The sequence below is a fragment of the Emydura macquarii genome, unplaced genomic scaffold, assembly GCF_026122565.2.
Source record: "Emydura macquarii macquarii isolate MOO-44397 ecotype Brisbane River unplaced genomic scaffold, CSIRO-AGI_Emac_v2 contig_1230, whole genome shotgun sequence".
Taxonomy (NCBI): domain Eukaryota; kingdom Metazoa; phylum Chordata; order Testudines; family Chelidae; genus Emydura; species Emydura macquarii.
Window position 1 is genome coordinate 16,127,869 of NW_027131367.1, and position 22,980 is coordinate 16,150,848.

The following is a 22,980-nucleotide window of genomic DNA, read 5'->3' on the forward strand; positions in this document are numbered from 1 at the left end:
AGAGAGACACTGGCTACTCCCTGAGAGCATCTGCCTGCGTCCATTACACTAGGAGACTGCCAGGGGTTTTCAGACACTGCCATCAAGCTGCTCCACTCCAGACCCCCGAGTTTTTAAGATACTGTTAAAACACCTCCCTCTGCTTTAGGCAGAAAAGCCTGCTGTGAATTCAGTCCACTGCACAGGCTGGCAGGAGCCTCCTCCAGCCTGCCTTTAACCATGCACACAGAAACCTCAGCAAAGAAAGGAAACAGCCACTTACCCTGGCTGCTTTTATTGCTGCTGCTTCTCCTCCTCCATCCAGCTTGCAATGACCTCCTTCTCCCCCTAATCAACTCACTCCTTCCACTCGCCTTGCTCCATGCTGATGGCAAGCTCCCCCTTGATTAGCTGCAGTCAGCCTGCAAACACATCTTCTTAAAGGGGACTCGCTTTCCCGTGCTCTCCTTTTCCTGTCCTACTGTTCCTTGCCACCATACCCACAGTCAGCAGAATCCCACCCCTCCTGCCCACCTTTGAAAGTACATATAACCCTGCTTAACCAGAATTTTATGCATGCCAACATCCTCCTAGGGTGCCTTGCAATGAGATGGACCACCCCATGCTCCCATCCCTCTCCCCACCCGTCTGGAGTGGACTGTGCCAGGGAGGTTGCTGCATTGCAGGGCAATTTCAATAATCCTATTTGCACCAATTTTGCCCTTGGAGGGTTAAGGCTCATGAAGACTAAGGGTATGTCTACAGGGCAATTAAATACTCGGAGCTGACCGGGTCAGCTGACTTGGACTCCCGGGGCTGTAAAACTGCAGTGTAGTGTAGACGTCCAGGCTCAGGCTGGAGTCACTCTGGGACCTTTTCTCCTTGCAGAATCCAGGCTCCATCTCAAGCCCAGATGTCTATACCGCAGTTTTACAGTCCCCCAGTCCACGCCTGCTGACACGGGCCAGCCACGGTGTTTAATTGTAGTGTAGACATATCCTAAATGGCCCAGGCATTTGGATCCACAGTTCTGAGAGATGCCCTTCAAGCTGTTTCTTTGGCTGGCTGGGTCTGTGTTTGCTTGTGGGAAGGTATCTGTGTTGTGAACACTGGGCATGCCCTCAGTGGAATGATATGTAGGGACCACTTCCCTTGAAGGGTGCTTGCCAGCATTAGAGAGTGGATGAGACGGTGGTCCGGGATGGGAGTGTTCACAGCAGGAATTCTCACTGAGAAACAGAAAAGCTTGAGGGTTTCACTTAGCAGCAGAGAGAGATTCAGGCCTTGTCTAAACATCCATGGGTCTGCACAGGCACAAACCTCTAGTGAAGACACACTGCACAGTGCAACTTACCTCAGCAACTTACTAGGGTAAATAGCACTGGAGCAAGCCCCATTTTACACAGGTGCATTACACGGGGAGGGGGGAGAGGAGGGGTGGCAGATCAAACTTTGGACCCTCACTAATCACGAGTGTCCCTTTCATATGCATGGCCTCTGAACAGCCTACAGTAGGCCATGTACTATCCACAAATGACCTGGGCTATTCTAACTTGCCTCTCCCTCCTTCAGAAACTCTCTCACCCCTGGTAGCAAAGGAATAATGCTGATAGACAGGATGCCCCCCCGCTTTGAAATGACATAGGGAGAATGCATAGATCAGCTGTGTTATCAGCATCAGCAGCTCCCCCTCCAAGATCAAACCCTTAACTAGACTGAGGGAGCTGCTGCTATGCCACCAGCCGTCTGAGACACATGGGATCCTAGCGGTGTATGAAATCAGCATTACCATAAAACCCTTCTGCAGGAAAAACAGCCAACAGCCCTGCAACCCAAACCCAACTGGTGCCTAAACCCCCGGATTTCAAGTAGCATCTCGTGCCTGTTCTGTTCGTCTCTGCTGTCCATGGCAGGCTCTTCTATTTTCTTTCTCCCCTTAGAATTGGCTTTAGCCGCCTCATTTCCTTTGTCCGGTGGTAGGCCCGTGCCGATTACAACTGTAACACCACTCGTCCGGATGGCTGCCTTCCCTTCCCTTCCCCGGGCTGCCAACAGCTCTGGCGATGCTGCTGAAGTTGGCATGGATCCCTCTGAAAATGGGCTGTAAAACAGGCTGGACAGGATTGATTCCAGCCCCTCGCTTTAGTGAGCGCCACAAATAACAATTTCTGAGAAAGCGCCACCACCGTGTTGAAAACGAGGCCAGAAATCCAGCCTCAATCTGCTTACGCTGCAGCTGGATTACACCACTTTTTATCACTTAATAAAGCTTTAACTCGTATCAATGAGCATTAGCATTTTAATCTCCTTAATAGCAAAAATCCTACACTAGATGCCAACCGTGGTCTTGCCCAGTAGCAGCTGGGCCCATCATTTTTTAAGGTAATTCCTTCCAGGTTTGCGTTAGGTTGAGAGGGCCAGGACGGGGTCGTACAAGCCAGCAAGCTGACCTGCACTGGGACAGGACCCTGCTGACATCGGGCTCAGTCATGCTTATGCTGAAGCCAATGTCTTCTAAGAGAGAAGGATTGGGGCCTTCAAACAGTGCACGACATAAAATGGTTACCACTGAAAAGCCATCATGTGCCAAGAGTTACCACCCAATTGTGTCAGAGATGCTTGCACTTTCCATCTGTGCACAGAGAAGGAAATCAGTGAGGTCTTTATAAATGGTGGCCACTCTACACTTCACCATTATTAAAACAATTACACACACTGAGGACCACAACCATTTCTTGGATGCTTGTGAAATGACCCCCAGTAGGGGCTATCAGCAGGGACTGGACCAGAACCTTAACCCAAACAGCACAGACTTCTACCCTTTGAACTAAAGGAGTAACTCCATGAACTGCTAGCAATAGCAAGTTCTTATCCCCTGGATACAGGAGCTGCTGGAGGGGGAACACAACAGGCTTGGCCAGATTGTTACATTTGAAACTGATGTCTGTTTTCTTACTACTTTCCCCACTGTTCCACACAGACACGGGTTGGTTATTTTAGCCTTTTTTGTGAGCAGCAGAAAAACTCTCCCCCCTCAGCCAGTCAAGCACTTTACAGCATCATTAAACACTGCATCATGGCTGGCAACTCACGTACCATGGAATTCTTACATGCTCAACTTACTGTTTCAACTGCAGAAGCAACACAAAAAGCCCACCTGGAAAAACGATTGAAGGATGGTGAGAATGAGCACCAGAAGAGACCAAATAGACACACTGGGCATTTATATCTAATGCATTTTGTGGTGAAGGGTCTCACAGTTGTTTGTAGACGGTTTAGAGCAGCAATACTCAGACCTCAGTGATTCAGAAGCCAAATTAGTGATCAACATTACCCAAAAACGCCACCGTCGTGTGAATTCATTGTTTCATTTACTACAGATATAAGTCATATTTGAACTGTATAACGGGAAATATTCAGTTTATATAATTCTTACAGCAAAATGACTGACGGAGTATTATTATATCAACTACAGTTGGTTAATAACATAGTAAAACCATCCTGATTGGTTAATAACTTGGACTGGTTAACAATTAAATCACCCAATGTTTTACTATCATGTGCTGCAAAGAGCTGCAGAAAACCCATTAAAGAGCCCCTTGCGGCTTGCAAGTCTCAGTCTGCGTATCACTGGCACAGAGGAATCGCTTGTACTGTAATAGGTCACCTCTGGCGTTTGCACTGCAGTAGCACCTATAGACTTCTGCGGTTGAGGCCCCATTAGAGCAGGTTCTGTAAATGGACATAGGACTAGACAGTCCCTGTCCTGAAGAGCTTATTGCCCAAAACGACAAGAGGTGAGTGGCAGGAAGTATTCTTATCCCCACTTGCCGCGTGAGCAACACAGAGATTAAGTGACTTGCTCAAGGTTACATAGGACATCTATAGCAGATTCAGGAATTGAACCCAGGACTCCTGCACCCTGGTCTAGGGCCTTAACCCATAAGATCATCCTTCCTCTCTCAAACCTTTGGGGCTAGGAATAATTCTGAGCAAACACCCGCGTTCTCATGAGAAGTGTCACAGATTTGTACTAAGCACTAAGGGGACAAGTTCTCAGTGTTGCGTCTCCTCCAAGATACTGGCCTGATTCTTCCCTGCCTTGCACCTTGCACAGCTATTGGCACACGTGGGTGTTAACACTCGACCAGTTCTGAATTCTCCATGCACACCAAAGGCAGCGTTTTATAGCCACTAGGACCAAGGCAGTGGAGAATCAGACCAGCAGCAGCCCAGAGCACCACAGAATTCTGCAGAAGCGTAGCTTCAGTACTGGCTCCCAGAGGAGACTCTGTGGCGTTTTCACCCATGCCACTAGCACATTCTACAAGAGCCCAGGTTCTCCCTGGGACAACCCCATCCAAAGGCTGCACCAGGGTCCACTGTTGCTTACTTTGGAATGGGTGGCTGTATGGCCCAGTGGCCAGGTACCAGGCATTGCTGGGTTCTAGTCCTAACTCTGCAATTGACTCATTGTCCGATGTGAGCCGACACAGGGCTCGTCTACACATGGAGTTATTCAGATATAGCTATCCTGCTTTAAATTCACGTCCTAGCTTAATCTGAATTAACTTTGAAGTCTAAACAAGCTGTCGGTCTCTCTGCACCTCACTTCCCCCATCTGTAATAATGCTCCCCACCTTTGAGAACGGCTTTGACATATATAAATGAAAAGTGCTGTAGGAGGTCTATGATCATCTTGCAAGAGAAGACCAGCTTGTGTTCGGAGGCGGCATGGCTGTGAGCGGTAGAAACATTCCACCGTGGGCCTCCCACCCAGCCGTGAGGAAGTCCCTTTAAAATAAATAACAAAATCCCTGATTTTGGACTAGGCAGGGAGTGCAAGGTGCAGGCAGCCAGACGTTCTGCCTTCTTGTGGCTCTTGACAAGAGAGAGCTCTGAAGAGTGGTTTCCAAACCATACCGGAGCACATCACACTGTTCCCTGGTTTACTGCCCAGGCTTAGGGCTTAGGATACCAAACTGGTTTTCTTTACCAAAAATAAAATACAAAGGCCCGATCTGCAGGGGCGCCAATGACCCATAACTCCTGCTGGCGTCAATGGGAGCTGCAGGCACTCTGCACCCTGGAAACGCGAGCCATTTATATTTAGCATTTCAGATCAGGAGCAGAAGATGGAGCAAATTCAGACTGCGGTGAAGCTCCATTAAAGTCCATGGGAGGCAGTGTGAGCCGCTGAATTGATAGAGGATCTGGTCTGCAAATCGGATTTTGATTCTATCCAGTGCAATTCAGATTTTTAATAGTGAGGGCCATCTACCATTCTACCATTGGCACAATGGTAGATTCTCCATCACTGGAAATCTTTAAACCAAGATTGGATGTTTTTCTAAAAGATCTGATCCAGTTCAAACAGGAATTAGTCCAGGGAAGCCTGGGATATGCAGGAGGTCAGACTAGATGATCAAAATGGTTCTTTTGGGCCTTGTAATCTACAAATAAATGAATCGGCTGCCACTGTCCTGCACTGTGACTTGGATAAGACACTGCACCCCTCTATCCCTTAGTTAGCTCCAAAATGGAAGGACAATGATACATGCCTTCCTGGGTAAAGTGCTTAGACATCTCCGGGTGAAGAGCTAGGTATTATTGTTCTACAAGAATTAGGTGTTATTAATATTCGTTACAAATGATTGTGGCAGAGCCCCGGGTTGCACAAAATGCAATTTTCTTCTCCAAGTTGTCAGTTTTTGGCACTGGTTGAACTCCCTATTTAGCAGCATAATCCTTGCTGAGCATATGCCTGGGCCTGTGCAAAGATCCCATTCATTTCGGAACACGGCTGTGAGCAGGAATTTACTTAGCGGATTAATCCCATAAAAGGGAGACCTCACACTTTCCAGGGGAGAATGAACCCACTCCAAACTCATGAGGATTCAGAGTAAACAAGACCAGTCCTGCCACTGCGGAGTGGCCCCAGCAATGGGAGTAATGCAGAGACTTGCATTAGGGTGAAAGCGCGCTGTTCCTGTTTGAGAACAGATTTAAAACAAAACAAAACAAAAACAGAGACATTTCACTCTGGACCACGTGAAAAACTCCCCATACACTTGCAGTAGCTGGTAATTCACCCGTCATCTTTTTTGGGTCAGAGTTTTGGCCATAATCACACTTTTTTGCCCCACGGATGCTGTGGTAAAGAGACTCCATGATCCATGGCACTAAGCCTCAGAAGACTGCAGCACTGCATGGCAGCATCTCGTGTGCAGGAAAGTGAAGAGCGAGAGGAAGATGATCCAGTGATTAGGGCCCTGGCCTCAGACTTGGGAGACCTGGATTCAAGTTCTTGCTCTACCCCAGAATTCCTGCATGAACAGAGGCAAGTCACTTAGCACCTGTGAGCCTCAGAGTTCCTCCATCTCTGAGGTGGGGATGATAGCATGGCTCTGCCTCCCAGGAGTGTTGTGAGGATAACCACCCTAAAGATCACGAGGAGCTATATCAGTGCTTTAGAGAGCCAGGGGAACTTTGGGAATAAAATACTTGTACAGCGGTGAAATTGTTTTGATTGGCAAGAAATAGGGAGAAATTCTGACTGTTCCCTGTATTCAGTAAGCTGTATGGTCCGTATCTGCTGGAGAAGCACCAATTTTCCATTTGCCACCTATGATCTCTCCCTCCTGCTGCAGAGCATCTGTGTGGGAAATGCATCTGCTCTGACAGCTCGTTCCCATAGCCTGCGACGTAAAATTCAGGCCTGGTCTTAACCACAGGCAGGGCAAGCAACGTATTGGGGCACTTCGGACACTGCAACTGCTGGGTCAATCTAACCCTTTGCTCTCTCTCAAAGTACCAGAGGGTGAGCCAATTTACAGCCTGATTCCCTCCCAACAAATCATAAGGCCATCTCTGTAATACCCTCTGCATTGCTCTGCAATGCTTCCAGGTGAAAGCACAGCAAGTTTGGGGGAAGGAGCTGGGGCTAGGGAAAGGGCAATTCAGCTCTCTCTCTCTCAAGAAAAATAACACATTCCTATGCAGTGAGCTAGGCCTGGCCGGCTGACCCCTGGCTAAGAAAGGGGAAAGAACAGCTCCCACAGCCTGACACCTCCAGCCTGGCTCACATCCACCGGCAGGCACAGGACGGAAGGAAGGAAGGAATCACTCTGGATTTTGCCATCAGTTGATCTGCAAAGCCGGTCCTGTGACCCGGGGATGCGTCAGCTGCTCTGTCAAGGGGGTGTGACTCACTTCCCTCCCCCCAGCCCCATCACTGCAGCAGCCCCCTCCTTTCCAGTGCAGCTCCTTAGCAGGAGGGGGGACCCGCAGCACTCACTCAGCCATCTCCACTGAGCCAGTGACCCCTCACCAGGCTCCATCACTCCCCAGAGGAGAGTGGATGCTGCTGAGAGGCAGGGTCAGGGCCAGACACACACTCAGGGGCACAGGAGAAAGATTCTCCCATCTCCCCTCCTCACGGAGAACAAGCTCGGTCGTGCACCGTGCTGACGTGATCAGGAGCTAAGAGCACTCAGGAGACACCCAGCATGTCGCAGGATCGGGCCCAGCAGACACTGACTTGTCTTTACACCAGGCCATCGCTAGCAGCTACCAAGGTCACCGTGGAAACAGTGATGCTCAGACCTACAGAAGGTGGGAAGCCCTGCTCTTCGGGCCACAGCTGGAGACCTGCTGCCTGTCACTGAGGAAAAGAGCGGACGACGTCTCATCCCACATTCCCTAGGAGCTGCCTCCACCTTCCAGTGTGTTTCTGGGTGAGGGGCAGCTAACAGCTCCCCTCCTGCAGGGAGGACTTAAGTGTTGTCCCACCATGGGGTGGGGGGTCCTGGAGCGTAGCCCATCAACAGCTAACTCCTCACGTCACGTGAGAAGAGCATCTGCAGCCAAATGCTAACTGCAGCCAGTAGCTGATCAACCAGAGACCAAATGGATCAGCTGGCCTGAAAGGGCCCTTGCGCTCCAAGATTGGGTAGCCACCCACCATGCTCCAAGGGCTGAGAACACAGGGAGGGTTGGCAGCGGCTTATGGTACATCTACAATGCAAAAGATCCATGGCATGGCCACAGCTAACCTGGGCAGCTGACTCAGGCTCGTGGGGCTACAAACTACAGTGTAGATGTTGAGGCTTGTGCTGGAGACTGAGACCCCATAATGGAGGTGAATCTCAGAGCTCAGATTTCAGCCCAAGCCTGAATGTCTACACTGCTATTTTTAACCCCGCAGCCCTAGCTGGCTGTCCCAAGCTCTGAGACTCGGTGCCCTGGGGGTTTTATTGCAGTGTAGACACACCCTTAACATTTTCTACCCATGGGCGGAGCAGAGATCAGAAGGAATGAAGAATCAAGCCCCACATCTCCCACTCCCCGGCACAACAATTGCAAAGCCGTTTGAAGCTAATCTACCCCAGAAACTCAGGACACTTTCAGTGTGGTTTGGCACTATTTCACCACTACCTGTTTTTCTCTAACCACTAGCAGCCTAATTTATGGGCAGCTAGCAATAGCAACAGGTCATTTGCATAAAGACACACAGGAAATGCACTGAGCGATTCACAATCAGTTATCATCCAACAGGCACTAGATGAGTAAGGGGAAAAATGCACATTTTAAGAAAATCTTTTAATATTTTTTGGTGAACAAATAAGTTCAGTGAAGCGTGTGGAAGCCAGGGTCATCCCAGAGCTCAGAATGGGTTTGCTAAACTGGTTTAAAATCTGTTTCAGTCTACAGTGCATTCTGCAGTGCTCTGCAATGTCAGAGTTTGAATGATACTAGGACTGGGGCTTTCACCAATTCCCTTGGGAATTATAAACTTTATAAATTAAATTATAAAGTCAAATAAACTCCCCATTAGGAGCGTCTCTCCAATAGTCAGGCTGGACTTTCCCTGGCTGACTTTCATCCCATATTTCCTAGGTAGGCCCTTCTGTACCACCAAACTTCCATTATCTCAGCCTGGCACCCCTCACACACTTCTGAAATGATTTTACTACATTCCTTTTCAACCTTGTCTACACACAGGTCTGGCAGTGGTTTAACTATGCTGGTTAAACCAGTCCACCCCTTCCTATATCAGTAACCAACACAAGCTACGCATGTGTAAGCATCTTTATCCCTGGTTCAGTGTGTCCATCTGGAGAGTTTAACTGAATTGGTTTTTCTACCCATTTAGTTAGACGGGTGTGAAAACTGCGTGTATGCAAGGCCCTATTTGCTATCTGACCAAGCAACACGTATTTGGAACCCGGTCTTGTCCCTATTGACGTTAACAGGAAAAACTTTCATTTGCTTTTAGCAGATGCAGAAGCAGACCCTTAATTTTCTCAAAAGCTCCTTATCAGTCATCTTAATCTTTATTGTTATTCTACTCTGAATTCCCCTCACGCTGGCCCAGTCTACTGAGGAGGAGACTCAGCAGTTGTGGAGGACGGCAAAAGGGAATCATGGAAGCACATTAATTACAAAGAGGCCACATGGCACTAGAATGGGAATCAGCAGATATGGGTTCTCTGCCACTGACCTGCTGGGTGACCTTGGGCTAGTCACTTTACCTCTTGCAGCCCATTTCCTCTCCCACCCTTTGTCTGCCTTCTTGATTTAGGATGTAAGATTTGCAGGACAAGGACTGTCCCTTGTGTTTGTACCGCACATAGCACACCAGAGTCCCATTCTCAGTTGGGACCGCTGGACACTACTGTAATAAAAAGCATAAGTAATAACATAGAGAACTCCCTGCACTGCTTCAGCCTTTCATTATTTTTAACCATAAGCCAGAGCAGGTCTAGCAGTGCTACGGCAGTGGTAAACAAAGGGATGCCTGCTCACAGAAGTGTGTTACCACAACGGGCCAGACAAAGATGTTCAGTTACATCTCAGTACGGATACTCCCAGCCGAGGTATAACTGTGCACGCGGAGAACAGGTGGTTTCTATGCTATTGTTGTCAATGCTGAGTAACTCAGCACTTCCCCTGTCTCAGAACAGAGTCAGCGGCAGATACAGAAGGGCTGATCTTTGTAAGCACACTTCTTTGCATAAGGGAACGTGTTAGGTTTATTACTGGGTACTCGTCTAGGCATTTATACAGCTAAAATGCTCACTTGTGGGCCTGAGTGCTCATTTTTTTAGTGCCTTTGGGTGCCCTGGAAGAGACATCCACCTTTGACAACTGGACCCAATCTCGCCCTTACTCACATAAGCAACTCCTAACCAATGCAAAGCTGTGACTTACCTGAGTAAGGGCTATGCAGGACAGGCTATCGTGCATATCTATTCATGGCTGTCCACGCACTACACAGACATATGTACAAACCAGGTGGAAGGAGCGTTCCTCTATGGAGCACTTTTCTTGCTTTCGGTGCCGTGCAACCCCAAAGAAAGTAGGACAAGTCAATAGTGAGGAGAGGGAAAACCTTGTAGCTACAATTCTGTTAAAGCTGCTGCTCTTTCTTCTAGAGCTTAATTAACAGCACCTTGTTATCCCCAGGTTGTTTGTAGAACCAGCTGTGTCATTTGGTGGAGGTGCTAATAATAATGCTTTGTACTTGTATACCTAAGACTTACGTGAGTACGGGTGGATGGGGAGAAAGGGCCCAAGCACGTCAGTGCAGAGTCATCTAGCTACATTCTTACAGTCATGCCCATCATCTGTGTTTTTGATACCCCTGTATCATCTCCCCCTCGGCTCCCAGCACTCCAGAGGGAACAAAGGATCTTTATGTTTCCTCATGCTCGGCGCCGTGTCCTAGCCAATGTGTGGGAGCCCTCAGCGGGTCCCAGCCCCGTGTCAGCTCGCTCAGTGTGGTGATAAATGAGTTGTTACCATCTTCCTGTTTATCTCTGCGCTGCAGCAGAGCGGGAGCGGGTGGTCAGTGGAGGACATCCTTCACCCCTGCCAGTCTCACCCACTTGCTCAGTGAGGAAACACTTCCCTAGGAAACCAGCGCACCAGCCTGACATGGGGTGGGTGCCGCGGCATATCCCACAGTGCTACTGAGTAACAGGACTGGGGCTCAGAGGGGCAGGTTCCGATTCTGCAAGGTGCTGTGCTCCCTCAACCATCCTGGGCTTCAATGGGAATGGAGGATACTCAGTACCTCACAGGATCAGATCTCTAAGTGCTCAAATCAGTGTAAATTCACTGGGCCTTAGCGGTACCACCTCACAGGAGAGAGAAAGCCGGGGTCTACATCACCCCTATGACTGGGAGGTGGCTCTATCACGCACCCAGGACAAAGCACATCTCTGGTCTGCCCCGCGTCTTGGGTATCACAACTGGAGTCACAACATTCCAGTGGGATATACAGAACGCTGCCACTTCCCACCCTAGCAGAGAGGCAGCGCTGGAGGCCTGCAGCTAAAGGGTTAACTCTGGAGATCACTAATGCCACCTCAGTGTCTCTCTTAGGCTTCACTGTTCCCCAGCTACAAATGCATGCACATGCACGGCCTGGGAGAGCAAACTCATTGGTTCAGGAGCATCCCAAGCTGCCCAGTGATGAGACTGTCAGACTGCTAAGGTACTGGAGCAGACGGCAGCATGCAAGGGTAGAAGGGCACAGACGCCCTTTGTGACTGCGTCTGCCACTTGCTGTGTGGACACGACACCAGCCCATGCCCTGCTGCGCTCTGTGGTTTACACCAATGGCACCGAATGGCATGGGAGACGCTGACTGCCCAGACATACAGATGGGGAGCTGGACCCTCTGGATTTGATGTTTATGGCACTGTCCCCTGGAAAGCGGGGGAGAGGTCCCCGCGACCACACACTGCATAGCTCTGAGCGGAATGAGGCAGACGGCTCTAGTTTAGCATCCTCAGAGCCCTACAGCATCTGAAGCGGAGGAGGGCTGGTTGGTAACAGCCCATGAGGAAGGACCAGAGAAAAATGTAGCACATGCAGCTGGCCCAGCAGTGGTGTGCTGCATAGCCGCGTGTGACCACCCTGGCTGGCATCTCTCCAGTCCTGCGAAGGCAGCACACTGAACCTCTGGAGAAGAGGTGTCCCGCCCTGCGCAACTGGCTGAATAATGAGCGACACTGGTGAGGCCCCAACCCTCATCTGACTCTTGGCCAGGGGTCAAAATGAGGGACAAGTGGATGCAACTGTCGGGATTCCAGCAATGATTTTTTGGTCTCAGGAGACACTCGAAAATGCATCCATAGTCATTTCCAGCCCTGCTTTAGGGTCACTGTATCTTAACATTTCACATAGCAGAGGGCCACTGGGAACATTCAGTAATAGCCTTTCCATGAAATGTCATTATTCCCAGCCACTTGGCTCCCGGGAGCATCTCATTAGCTCCCCTCTCATGCCCCTTTGACTCAGACCCAAAAGGGAAATTCCTGCTCTCCTCTTATCAGGAACTCACCAAGAGAGAGCACCTCGTGATTCTCTTCCAGGTGGGCAGAGCCCAGGACTCCTTCCCCAACACACGGGTCCCTTGGCTCCTGGCCGGGGTGGGCCGATCTGGATCCCAGCTTCCAGGGATAGCCAGGGTTTGAGTTATTATTATTATCTGTACTGCAGCAGCACCCGACTCCCCAGCTGTGATCAGGGCCTCATTGCCGCAGGCTCTGTATGCGCAGTCCCTGCCTGAGAGCTTCCCATCTGAACAGACAAGAGAGGCAGAGTGCGAGAGAGAAAACCGAGCTGAAGTGACATGCCCCAGATCAGAGTTTGGATAAGCAGCAGCCTAGCCACAAGACCACGCTGGCTTCAGAGCCTTCCCAAAACTGGATCTGGCATTTACTGCAGTCCCAGTTCTACTGGGATTCTGTCTGTGTAGCTAATTGACTTATCCAGTCCTCCTTGACAAGACAACGTGCCTTGCCTCCACTGGCAAACCCGCTGGGGGAGGAGGGCGGGAGCGCAAGTCGCAAATCCACATTCCCATGGAACTGCTCCCGTTCCTCACCAAGCAGCAGTGCCATGCTGTGCAGAAGTGCCTAGAGCCCGGCCTCACCCTTGCGATCTGCATTTCCCTGAGCCCCGCAGGAGCCAGCCTCTCTAGCATTGGGGAAGAGCAGTATTCATATGATAATTCCTCTGTGAAGAGAGAAGAAGGAGAAGCCTCTTCTGCTCAGCAGCTGGGGCCAGGTTCCCACTAAGGAGGAGCCAGCTGGCTGCCCCAACCTCCAGGAGAAAAAATACAGGCCTTGCTTTTTGTTCTACTTTCCCCTCCCACTAGCTGGCATTGTCCCTATTCCACCCAGCCCCGCCTGCCTTCCCCCATCTCCACCCTCCCACAGCCCCTGCTGGCCTGAGTCAGAGCCTGCCCGTGCCCAGCCCAGCATGGGCCCAGCAGTCAAAGGGAAACAGCCCACAGCAGGAAACAGCTTGGCCCACTGGCGGAGGGGGAAGAAGGCGCTTGAATGGAGTAGTGCGGCTGGCCAAGGCAGAGCAGGGGCAGCTCTCCTGTTTAATGCGAGGTCCAATACCGCAGCAGTTAGTGGCTGCTCTCTGTCCTGACTGGGCATCAAAGGCCACTATGAGATGGGTTGGCAGTTGCCTATGTTTGTGGTGGGGAAGCGAAGTCCCACGCTGCACTAAGAAAACAGCATCACAATACAGTTCCCAGCACTAGTGGTTAGGACCAGAGGCACCCTGGGAGCAGGGTCTCCAGGCTCAGACAAGGCTGGCGGGAAACAGAGGATTGTGACCTAATGCGGAGATGCTCCGCGGTCAGTGGCTAACAATGGGAAGGCTCAGGGACAGGAAACCTACAGTGAGTGTCGCTGTCCAGTGAGGAGACTTGGAGGGGACAAATGATGCCAAAGAAACTCAGCAGAAACCCACATTAGGTGCATAAAACTTTGCGCTGTCAGTGCCCTGGTCTCACACACTCTGTGGGCAAGTCCATTGTTTAGTTGGGGTTCAAATGTTCGTACTTTCCCTCTCCTTCCTCACCAGAGAAGGGACTGTCCAGCAGCGGCAGCTGCCTCTCACTATTTTTAATCTGTGAATCAGGAGAATCGGCTCCAGACATTCCCTGTTGCCCAGCCACCACTGAGAGTGACAGAGGCAATTCCTCTGCTCCACACAATCATCCTGGCGAGAGAGTTACTTGGGGAATGGAAAAAATTAACCTCTTCCAGATGAGCCAAGAGAAAGCCCATGGCAAATGGTGCCTTCATCTAACTCGCAATATTCCCCAAACACTGAAGAACATGGTTTTTCTGTCTTCCACTCACTGTCACCTCCTGCCAGAAAACAAATCAAAAGCCTCCTCAAAGCGAAGATACAGAGAGGCCTCCAGTAAAGAGGCAGCTCAAGAAGACTTTGATTCTTCCTCCTATCTGCTCCAAAGGTCCCTTCCACCAGCAGGCATGTAGATCTGTGCTTCAGGGGCTCAGCGCCTGATGTGGAACAATCCCGCAGTGCTCGCCAGCCTTCGTTAAAGCCAAGGGAATCCCAAAAAGCAAAATGTGAGCCAAAAGGTCCCGGTTGGGACCTTAGCTCCTGTTCCTAAGAGCGGAGTACTTGGCCTCAGAAAGAACAAGCACACCTGGGGGCAAGGCAGAGGAGGACTGAGATTTCAACATCATTTATGATCTTCACAGAGTTTAAAAATTCAGAGCAGGAGAAAGGGGTGTGATCCCCGAGCAGGAATTCCCAGCCTGCAACAATTTAACCACATCACAAGTCGTCCCCCGGCCATCTCCCTTCCTGCTGTCTCTCAAACAGAAGCCCTGCGGCAATGACAGCAACTGCTTATTCATGAAAAATGTGTATTAGGAAAGGAGCGATTATCTTTTTAGCAGGAGGAGCCAGGGCCATATGACCAGCCAGCTCTGCACTGACCGTACTTTGGAAACCACTGTTCTAAGGTAACAAAGGCCATGGAATTCAGTGACCCCACGAGAACTAGCAAGCACGCGTCTGCCTAGTTCTGGTGTGAACAATGAGGCCGCATCTCTTCTATAAACAGGATGGGGATTACAGGTAGTGATTTCAGTGGGGGACGTATTATTGCTCTTTAGGAGCTTTAATTATTCTCACAGTAGCAAACCATCCAGAGAGCAACTTCCTATGGGACAGTTCCCCAGAGCCCCTGACTTCTGAGAAAGGAGGACCCAGCTCAGGAGACCTTGCAGTCCTCAGGGCTCATGGAAGACATTGTGGGGATGGACTTCTGTTTCCCTCTCTTGAGCACAACTAAGAATTTCCAGTAGAAACCAGGGCATGTGCTGCTGAGAGTGATAGCTACACACCAATTACAGCTGGCTGCGAGGTACAGCACCATACCCCCACGCACTGGGGGATATGTAATAATAATCCTTTGCATTTATCAAACAACTGTCAACTGAGCATCTCAAAGTGCTTTATATACCCCATGGAGCAGTGGTAACCATATATTAAGGCTGAAACTAACTTCCTGCTAGAAACCTGATTTTCAAGCCCTCCCAGCAATTACTCAACTTTCCCGAAAAGAATCCAATTCCCTTGAAATTTCACATACCACATTTCAACTCAGGGTAGAATTTTTGGAGGGATCGTTATCGGATCTCCATTGAAATGCACTGTCAACATTAATTCTTTCAGCAAAATTTTCTTTTGTGAATTAAGCCTCTGCATACTGCTGATAGGAAAATATTGGGCCTCTTTCAGAGATCAATAAACTGAGGAGCAGAGCAGTTAAGTGACTTGACTGAGGTTGCCCAGGAATAAAACCCAGGAGTCCTGGCTCTCACTTGCTCAAAATACTCTGAACAAGACTGCACTGTGGTCTCTAGACCAGGATTGTATGGAGATCAGAACCTGCAATGCATGCCTACCTGCCGTCCCCGGCGGGTTCCTTTATGAGATATTGCATATTTATAGGGCACCAATCTACATGAATAAGAAAACCATGGCATTTTAAATTAAAATCATTTACAACATAAAATCTCTCTTGTGGTGTAAAGTTCTGTTCAAGGGGAGAAACAACAACATTTAGAGCCCCTCCACTTACAAAGGAGTTCAAAAAAGTAGGGAACAGCTGGTTGCTGAGTAGCAGGAGTGAGACATCAATGATTCCTCAACCAATCACAATACAGCTGGACTTTGGTTCATCATCTATCCTATTGGCCAGGATACTATCAGACTTTAAAAGTCATATTTAATCCCTATGATGTCACAGCTGGTGGATACTGCACTCTGATGTCCTCTCCCGGACATGGCCTTTAGTCCCCCAGCAGACGCAAGGACTTTCTGCTCTATTAACACAGAGACATTCACCTGAACTAAAATGTGTTACATGAGGTTGCACTCGTTACCTTGCGATACATTAGTGTTAATCATTAGCACAGTTCCGCAAAAATACATGATGTTTTACAGAACAGTGTCAGGCACGCCTTGAGGAGCTCACAAGTCTAGCAAGACAAGACTAGTCACAGAGCAATAGATCAGGTAAGGGACCGTGGTGATTCGACCAGTGAAGAGAACCAGGCAGGAAGGCTTCCTGGAAAACATGGAGTCTCATTCTGTGCTGAGCTTTGTGGAGACTCAGCACAGACGGCAGAGTTCGGCGGGGCAGGGGTCAGCGGTAACTTCACCTCACCTTTGTTCAGCCCAAATTCACAGCTCGTGCGGCCCTAGGCGTAAATCAGAGCAGTTTAAGAGACTGCTCTCCTCCCAAGGGCTGCCTGGGGGTAGGACGACACTGCACCTAGCCGCCCACGGCTGACCCATGCCAGCCAACTCAGGGCCAGCTGACTCAGGCTCGCAGGGCTGTTTCACTGCTGTGTAGACAGAGCCTGGGCTATAAGAGGGAGGGTCCCAGAGCCCAAGCCTGGAAGTCTAAACAGCAATGAAACAGCCTCTTAGCCAGAGCCACACAAGCCCAAGTCAGCTGGCATGGGCCAACCGTGGGATTTTTTTTTTTTTTTTTTTGCTGTGTAGATGTAGTCTGGGCTGTGGCCCAGCTCACAGGGTCTCTGCAGTGCCTTGTACTACGGATATGACCTCTCCTGCTCCTGACAGTCCCGGGCCATGTCCTTGGCATGCCCCCTACAGTGGGGATTGTGAGGGCAGCAATGCAAGCCTGATTACTGCCCTGTCCCTGTGTGGCACTGGGTGCGTGGGAGGAGTCTAGCCCATGGATTTCAATGAGACTGCGGGCACGCTTTGGCACAGAAGGAGTGCGAGACAGTTCTGAGTGCAAGATGAACCCCTGATATAATAATAATACATATATAGCATTTTTCATCAGTAGATCTCAAAGCACTTTACAAAGACATATCATCCCCATTTTACAGATGAGGAAACTGAGGCACAGAGAGGGAAGTGACTTGCCCAAGGTCATGCAGGTCAGTGGCAGAGCTAGGAATAGAGCCTAGGTCTCCTCAATCCCAGTCTATGCCACGTTGCTCTAATAGAAGGCATGAAGCTGAGAGTAGAAAATATATATATACTCATCTCCTATCTGATGCTCTTCACAGCAGGGTCGGGTCTAGGCCATAGCTGGCCCTGTACAATTACACTCATGGATTTACACTCTGCCCTTTTGGAGGGAAATTTTAAAGAAGCACAGTGCTAGATTTTGGTTGAGCAGAAGTGCCTAAAAGAGCTGGATCTGGTCTCCTAAAACAGAAGACCCACATGTTGGCATACCAAGTAAAAGCAGTTCCTGTCTGTGCTTGTACATGTAAACCTTGCATCACAAGAGCTACGCTCATGAATCTGAGAGCAGACTTCAACTCAGAATCTAGATTTTAACAGGTAAGGCTTCCTAACAGGGGAGATCCAACCTGCTGGGACAGTAGGTTACCTTAGCTGTTCTGTTACAGGCAGTTTTAAAATGCTGGAGCAGTGGTACCCTACCCCTCGGCCCTACAGCTGGCCGGCTTTATCTGGTCCACATGGCATCTGTGCCAGTACAACAATGGGGAATTTACATAAAACAGGAGACCACATTAGGACAATGGGGTTGAACTCAGAAAATGGTTTCCCTTCTCAGTTCTCTGCATTAATAAGATATGTGCATCCTACATACAGTATAGGGTGATGGCCATTACAGAGAAACCTTAGACAGCCTAGTGTGTAACTGGAAACAATCTCGCTCTACCAGGAACAATGGCAGAGTTACTTACTCAGCTGCTTGCTCTGCCCCCAGCCCCTGCCTGTTCTGGAAAAGGCAGCATCCTTCATAAAGGAGAAAGAGGGTCTCAGTGGATGCTCATGGCACTAGATAGATCAGGCCAGATTCATCCCAGATGCTCCTTCGTTGGCGGAACTGGAGCTACCCAAGGGATGAATCTGGCCTCTTCTAAAAGGAAAGTCTAAACTTTCTTGGAACGAAGACGGTTTCCCAAGGAGGATGCTGGCTTCAAGCAGCACAGACACACTGTAGTGGAGGGAGCAGAGCCACCCTAAGAAGCGGGTGCTCAGTCTGTCTGGATTTAAAAGTACCAGGTGACAGGGCGTCATTTGGGGATACCAGGCCGGGAGGACAGTGCATGTCCTGTAAACAAGCACCAGCGGCTTCCTTTGGTTGCAAGGCAATGATTCCAGGGCTGGATCTGGACCTGCCCAAGGACCCCACATTTAAACACACCTTTCCCGGTGATCATGCCAGGCTCAGCTCTCCCAAGTGACAATTGAAGAGGGAGCTCCCAGTCAGCTGCAAAGAAAACGTCTTGCCCTCCCCCCTCCACTCGAGCTCCCTGCAAAGTCTGCATCATTACAAGGCTTTTGAAACGGTACCGGAGCAGCACCAACCCTGGCTGAAATCGACACCGGAGAGCACAGCTACCAGGGAGAGAGGCCCTGGAGTTTAAGGCGAACACAAGCGGACCTGGACTGCCCACACCCACCTCCAGGGCGCACAGGAAGGCACGGCCCCTTGCTCTGCCCGCCTTCAAACTAGATCGTCAGATAAAGGCAAGAGGAAAAGTGCAACTGAGCAACTGCCCCAAGGGGAGCAAAACCACCTCCCAGGGAACGCGCCAGAGAGAGAAAGCGACGGGGGGACCGGCTCACTGGCCAAACATTGACAAGCAGAGCGCGCCGGGCAGCACAAAGCTCTTTTCTTCTGTCCCGGGCGGAATCTGCTCCGAGCACTGCAAGGAAACTCGCCCGGCCCCGGCCCTCTCTGGTGACAATGACTCCGCCCGGAGGCTGGAAGCTTTCCGCGGGGCTCAGCGGCTGGCCGCGCTCTGCTGCAACCTGCCCAGCTCCAGAAGGGGACCGAGGCTTGGGAGGCGTTTCTGCTCGCAGCCGGGCACGGTGCAATGGTCCTGCCCCGAAGCAGCGCACGGGTTTCTGCCCCCCCCCCACCCGGCCTGCCCGTCCACACCGCCCCGGGCAGCAGAGAACGCGCGGCGCGGCGCACGGAGCTGGGAGAACAAAGGGAGCCGGGGAAGCAAGAGACTCACCCGAGCCGTTGAAACACTCTGGTCTCCTGGCTGTGTGAGCCGAGGAGGCCCCGCCCCCTGCAGGGTCACATGGTGCAGAGAGCTCCTCAATGATCAAAGGGGCTTTGTCACTGTGAGTAATGAGCCCCCCTCCCCCCCCCCCCCCGGCAAGGGAGGTGGGCAGTGGCTGCAGGGATCACCGCTGCCCCGGGTGCAGATGGGCGGGAGGAGGATGCAATTCAAAAGAAGCCATTCAAAAGAAAAGGCTGTGGCCCAGTGATGCAGAAGAAAACCTCCTCTTCAGAGAGGAGAGAAGGCGAAACCGGCTCAGTTTAGGTGGATTTTGCTGGGAAAGGAAAACTCAGGGAGCCGTCAGGCCGGGGCCATCCCCAAAACAGGGAGCATTCATCCCCCAGATCTCAGAGGTAAGGAACCGGGCTTCACAGTTCCCCCACCACTCAGCTAAGTATTGTCCTCCCCATCCCCCTTGCAGGGCTGGGGGAATCCCAAGTCAGCAGGGGCTTAAGGGATTTGTCCAAGGTCAGACGGGAAATCAGTAGCAGGATGGTGATCAGACTCCAGCTCTCCCGCTGCCTCGCCTTGTGCTCACCCACCAGGCCATCACCTTGCAGCCAATACAGCAGTTTAGTCGGCTGCTTCTTTGCTGTAAGTGAGGATGTGTGTACGTTTGCTGGGAGATGAACAAGGTGACCTCTCTGATCTTACTGAACCTTCCTCCCAGCCCAGCCAACTCTTCCTCCTCCTGCCTGATCCTGCCCTCTAGTCATAGCTTGTGCTACACCGCGACCCCCGTCTAAGAGGAGACTCTGATGTCACCAAGGGGCCAGTCCTACCTCTTCTTCCATGACCATGAGAGCCACCTAGGCACAGAGCTGCTAGGATTTTGTTGCACAGGCCATTGTTTGAGAAGTCCTGCACCCTCTGTGCACAGTGGAATTCAATCCTATAGGGACTCCCTGCACTTGTTCATACCGCAGAGTTGGAGGGAGCAAAGCTGCTGGTCCCATGGCACCACGGAGCCCTGCCCTGATCAGTGGGTGCAGGAGGAATTGGGGCGACTGCAGCCTGAGGAGTCCTTCTCCCCTGGCCTGAGTGGAATCCCCTGTGACAAGTCTAGCCACTTGCATTTGGAGGAGGAGGGAGGGAGGCTTTTGTTGGGAGTAATCAAGCAAACGGAACTGATGGGCTGGGAAAGCCATAGCCCTAATCAAGCACACAAGCACACAATAACACAATCAAGCTAAGTTCCCAGCTAAGGAACAACAATTAGCAAGTGTAGCCAGAATAATTCATTAAACAGTCCCGTGCAAGGTGAAGGAGCAGAGGTTAGTTTTACGAACAACTTTTATTGGGAAATAAATCTATAAGACAATGAACTTCAGAGGAATGGGGCTAGTGAAGCCATAAATACACACCAGGCCCAACTTTACACCACCTTGTAGTTTACATTGGCTTTTCCATCCATGCAAGCTGGGCGTACAGGGATACCTTTCTGCTTCCTGTAATGGGTGTCACCGCTGACCCAAGGTGCAGGGCAGTGGTGAATCGAGCCCAGGAGTGGAGGCCTATTGTGGGAGAATACGTGGGAGGACGACTACCTGGGGAGAAAGGACCCTGCCAGCTTTTTCTAAGTGCTTATACGCTGCTGTCCTGGTGCTACGTACGTCGTTTTGTTAAAAAGACTGGACCATGGGAAGGCAGAGACTTCCTACCCAGCCTCTCCTAAAGGCTCTCATCTCTGACTCTGACACAAATCACACACAACAACACAGTCACACAGAGACCCGCACTGCAATCTACTAACGAACAGACACGGTGGATTCACATAAGACTACTTCCTTTCTTGAGCTTTTGTACTAACTTCTCTTCCCCAAATGGCACATCGGCCCAGGATCAGCGAGCTCCATCGGTTGTGAGTCCGGATAAGTCAGACAGGTGGTAACATACGCCTTTGTGCCACGCTTTCACTGCCGCCACTGCTCTGCTCCAGCTGAAGGTAGCCAGGCTGAATGTACCTCACCCTCTGGCAGCACATCTGTTCCCAAAACCAACCCGTGGGCAAATGCTCAATGCATAAACCTTTTGTCCAAGTCAAATCATATCAATGGGTTTGCACGCTGGCAGCCTCTCAGAGATACTAGCCACAGTCTGTCTTCTCCATCCTTTGGCTGGCCTTCGCTTCACACTGGGGTGAGAAATCTCTTTCACATGCCACGAAGAATGCACTGAGGCATGGGTGGGGGGTTGGACACTGGCCTTTGAACTACCCCACTCATTCACACAGGAACAAGCTCAAAGAGAGCCAATGAAAAGAAGCAAAGATTCCCCAGACCCCCTTTTGGTGGCAGGTTCTCACAACTAAAGCTGGGGCAGGGGGAGATAATCTTTCTGGTGCCATGTCTTCCTAGCCCTATTGAGGGTTCAGGCAAGTTGTATCAGTCACTAGTACTCCACAGAGATGCACTGGGAAGGAGTTTGCCCTGTCCTAACCCATCCCTGTCACCTTAAACAGCCATCAGGACGACTCAAGCCCATCCAATCCTGGGATGAAGGGAGTTTGCTTCCTGACGATTCCTCTCATAATAGCTTCCCCCTACTATACAACTGACAGAGCCCAGCGCCTTACCCAGGAGAGATTTGGGAGACCAGGCTCCTGCCACAGTGCTCTTTACACAGAGTTAAATTGTCCACAACCAAAATTGCTACAGAAATATGCCTCCCGGTGGAATAAGTGTAACAGCAATTCTGATGCAACTGGTAAAGATAGTCTGTAGTTGGTGACTGACTTGTCAGTTCAACACAGGACTGTGTGAGCTGAGCAGTCTTGGACAACACCAGAACACTGGATTAGAGAGTAAGGATCATCAGAATCAATGGCAACCTTGTCTGGAGCATGTGTTTTACAAATGCCGTGTTACAGGCTCTGTCTCCAATGGGGCTGTTCTCAAGAGCCAGCCGCGCAGAGCTTGGGAGAGTGTCCGCCCTGCAATACACTTCAAGGAGCCTGGGAGGCAGCATGCGGAAGCTTTGCTCTACTGCAGGCCGTAGAATGAGTGACCATTATTTGGGCATGGGCCAGCGTAGCCTAGAACTCCCCGGGTTCCAAGGTAGCCTAGAACTCCCCAGGTTCCAAGGTTGCTCTCAAGAGTGCTCACGTCAAACATGACCTTACAGAAGTGCTGCTTATTGCAGCAGCCTCAAGTGCAACATCCACAGCTCGCCATGGGGAAGGGATCCTGCCAACAGCGAGTCCCAGGTTCCTCTCCTTTTCCCAGCATACCCCCGCTCAGAGACCAGGCCCATCTGAGGAACTCTCTCTGCCCGGACCAGCCTGCCATGCAAGATCAGTCTCAAACAGATGCAGACAAAGTGCAAGCATCTGCACCCTCCTCCCCTTTAAAACAGTCATCCTCAAACTGACCTAAATCCACCCAGGTCCTTGGGTGGTTCTGCCCTTCCAGAGGGCTTGGACCTAAGAACAAACAAGGGAGCAAATGCTAGGGCAGCTGCATTAACTGCAACAGGCAAACAAAACAGCTTCCCACCTACTGAAGACAACTCTCCTCCCAGCTACTCAAGGGAAAGGAGTTTCAGTCCCTCTGCAGTCAGCCCTCAAAACAGAGCCAAGGAACATACAAAACAGGGAACATACAAGAAAGAAGGT

At 50.6% G+C, this 22,980-nt stretch overlaps 1 protein-coding gene across 7 annotated transcripts in view; it reads right to left on the minus strand.

Moving 5' to 3' along the window:
- The window catches only part of SEPTIN9 (septin 9), a 231,766-nt gene that overhangs the window by 44,944 nt on the left and 163,842 nt on the right, over positions 1-22,980 (minus strand). The window contains exon 1 of one of the 7 annotated variants that reach the window (XM_067547662.1): positions 20,289-20,419. The exons of 4 other annotated variants lie outside the window; for them this stretch is intronic. The gene's annotated coding sequence lies outside the window, so the exon portion shown is untranslated. Of the gene's footprint in view, positions 1-262; positions 391-19,316; positions 19,395-20,288; positions 20,420-22,980 lie in introns of those variants that run through there. 2 more of the 7 variants (XM_067547661.1, XM_067547660.1) reach the window with 2 other exon arrangements.